Source organism: Pinus tabuliformis, chromosome 1_1, assembly GCF_031772625.1.
Source record: "Pinus tabuliformis cultivar Carrire ecotype Pingquan chromosome 1_1, CPIR1, whole genome shotgun sequence".
Classification (NCBI taxonomy): domain Eukaryota; kingdom Viridiplantae; phylum Streptophyta; class Pinopsida; order Pinales; family Pinaceae; genus Pinus; species Pinus tabuliformis.
In genome coordinates this window covers 176,213,947-176,217,608 of record NC_142297.1, presented here as the reverse complement: position 1 = coordinate 176,217,608, position 3,662 = coordinate 176,213,947, and positions in this window count along the sequence as shown.

Genomic DNA, 3,662 nt, shown 5'->3' with positions numbered 1-3,662 from the left:
GAATTCATATTTGTTTTGCTCCATTTTCTTATGATTCAGATATTTACATACTTATTTTTTCTACATATATATCACACTGCTTTTCCTCCATCATCCTCCAAATTTCTTGAAACTTGTCAAAGGAAAGTAATTTTTTGTCACTGAACCAATGACTATATAAGCCTAATTGGGTCATACTCTATCCCCAATGGTTATATTTTCCTACAGTCCAACCAACCCCATTTTTTCTTAAATAAATCTGGCCATAGGATATATTGAAAACCCTCTACCACTATGACCTTGGGTAGCTGAGTTTAAGGAGAGATCCCTCTCCAGGTTGAAAGGGCCAGCTTTTTAAACTCAAAGCGGTTTGGGGTTACATTAGAGGTTTTCCTTCAACCAAGGTTTCCTTTAATAGATAAAAATTTTAAAGGTGCTAGTCTAGCATGATGGTTGGTGGATGGTTAATAAAGTAATTTGTTAGGCGGTGGCTAGGTTAAGAACTCACTGCCCCCATTTTGGTTGATTTTTTTAAAGAGTGGAATCAGGGGCCACAGGTTGGGCAGGATGGACTATGCGCAGGAAAATTTTAGGCGCTAGTATTCATAGGTGGGCAAATTTTCCCTGATATTTCTAAAAAAAGATTCGCCAATTTCCATTTTTTATAAAAATGATTTGCCCAAATTTTACAATATAAAATTATTTTACCTTAAAAATCGCCAACACTATATAGAGAGTATATATAAAATCTTTATAAAATTGAATAATTTTAGAACTACATCAATAAACATTTTATAGTTTTGATATTAGGGACTAGTGAGATTCGCCAATGTTTTTAAACTTCAAGATAATTTTCCATCCTTAATATTTTCCCTAGTATGGCCAGGTGGGTTCGAACCCCACTGACCCCATTTTAAATGTGGCACCAACGTAATATGGTGGGCAGGGTCCAGGGTCAAAGTCGTGGGCCCCGAACCCCCCCCATTACATATATATATCTATATATATATATATATATATATATATATATAGATATATATATATATATATAGATATATATATAGATATATATATATATATATATATATATATATATATATATATATATATTATATATATATTATTTTAATAATAATTTCGTTAAAATCCATTAGTGATTTTTTTGGGTCACCAATCATTTTAAGTAGGCGAGGATTTCACCATTTTCGACCTTCATAAACTGTCACCGTAAAGTACCAATTTTTCACCTCATTAATTTCCACCAAATTTAGCGACACCATCATATTTAGTGGGGCTCCAAATTTAGTTGCCACTCTGCTAACTTTAGCCAATGGGCAAGGTTGACCAAAAATTTGACTAACCATAACATTAACATATGATGTCGGATTGGGATGTGATTTCTGATATTCGAAATTTTGTGACGAGCTCTTCGATCTGACTCTAGTTTCATGGTATTATAAGGAATTTAATTTTTGAGCCTTTCCTAAGCCCTCTTTAATTTCTAAGCATTTCTAGAGCCACCTTGATCATTCCTCCCCACTGAGGGGATTTTGGTCCTCCAAAATCATGAACATGATCTCCAATCTATTGCAATCCCTTGTCTGCACAACAAGTGCCTTAACAAGACACATTTCCTTCTCCTTCACCTTTGTTCTTCGGAGCCATAAGTGATGAACCAACACCTACATTCTATGCAAACCTATAGTACATTATTGCAAAATAAATGTTCTTAATACAAATTCAATCATGACCCAAATAGCCCCATACTTGCCAAGCATTTATAACACTATTTGGTCAAGTATACATCAAAATCACAACAGAAATCAATACCCAAGCTATCAACAAAAGGCCAAAAAAACATCATCATGTTGTATTCATAAGCAATGGAAAATTGTTCATCACTTTTATAATCATTTTACAACATGTGATTTACAAAATGTGGCCATGATAAGCTATTATATCTAATAAAACCATCTCTCACTCAACAAAGTGAATGGGACATCTCCCTGTGGTTGATTTTCTTGTTGAACATATTCACCAGTTGGTTCCTTCCTAGGTGCCTTTTTGTCATGGAGTATCTAATATGTGGCTCTTTGATGTTCATCCTTGTTGTAGTGACTGTAATTATTCTTCTTCCTCAAAATTTTAAGGATTGGCTTGGAATGCTTATTCCTAGTGTGCCTCTAATGAGGAGAACTTCCCGCGGAATCCTCACTAACACTGAAATGTTATGAGGTTCTCCCATCATTCGTCGTTGGTTGGTTACTGGTTGTCTTGGAGAATTCTCCAACCTATTGTTTGACATACCCAAGTCCTTCATAAGGAGAAAATCCCTCCACTTTTATGGGATTCACAATGCCTTGGCCATTGATGTCAAGGCCCTTTCCTTGATACCTCATATTCTTCAACAATTTTGATCGAATTCATGTAGTATGTTTCTCAAAAACAACGAAATCATCATAATAAAAATATCATGAAATTGAAGAATCACTTTTTACCTCGGGCTTGTTACGCTTCAACTTTCTAAGGCCTCTTCTTTGTCTTGTAACTAATAATGCAACCTTTTTTTCTCCTTTGCTTCTTTTAGGAGTTTCCTTTGTTCAACATTATCTGCTTGAATTATTTTGTTGATCTCTTTGAGTTCTTGGAGCCATGTTATATTTGGTGACCTCCTCATTTTCGGCACAAGATCTGTTGAAATCGTTGCCTCATCACCTGAATTGGAACCCTACTCGGTAGGTCCATCTTCTGCAGTCCCAAGAGTTGCAATCTTCATTTCATCACCTGAGTCTGATCCTAGGTTAATTGGTCCAACACTTGCAAATCCTACAATTGTGATCTTCTCTTCATCCTCTAATTCAGATTCTTGGTCTTGTTCCATAGTTGCAACCATCTTCTACTTCTCCATCCTGCTACTCCTCTTTGGCCTCAATTCTGGATGCAGTTTCCAATAATTTTCCTCTTCATTCCCTTCTTTCTCACAATGGGTACAAGAGGGCTATGCTTCCTTTCTCTTAGATATTTCTATCCTCTTTGGGTAGTGACCTTTCCCATGATTCCCCCTGATTTTAATATGTAGATCCTTCACACTTTCTTCATCAAGAGTTTTAGGTTCAAATAATAACAATGAAAGACACAAATCACTATGCAAAGAGCCAATATATTTCATCAATGTCTCAAGACAGTATAGTGGAAAATTCAATGCTAATTCTCGTTTCCTAAACTCTGTAAAATTTTGAACATTTTGACCTTTAATTTGTTTCAAATGTTTCCATTCCATCATAGACTTATGTCTATAACCTAATGGATAAAACTACCCTCTTCAAGAAAAACCAAAATCAGATCAAGATGTAAGAATTTTACGACTACTCTTACCACCTTCATATAGCTTGCCTTCCCACCAAATGAGAGCAGTGCCACTCAATCGAAAGGATTCTAACTAGATCTTGGTTTCATCCTCTTTGATTCATTGTATGCGGCAATATACTTCAGCATGTCTGATCGAGTTAACTAGATTTTCTACATTGGATTCTCCAATAAACACAAGCAAATCAAACTTGGCATCCAACTTGAAAAAGGGATTTTTATGAGCTTTTCCACCTCTAGAATGACAAGAAGAGGAAGAAGAATAAATTTTGCTAGAAGATGGAGAGAGAGGTTTAGGAGGCTCTTCTCCTCCTCCT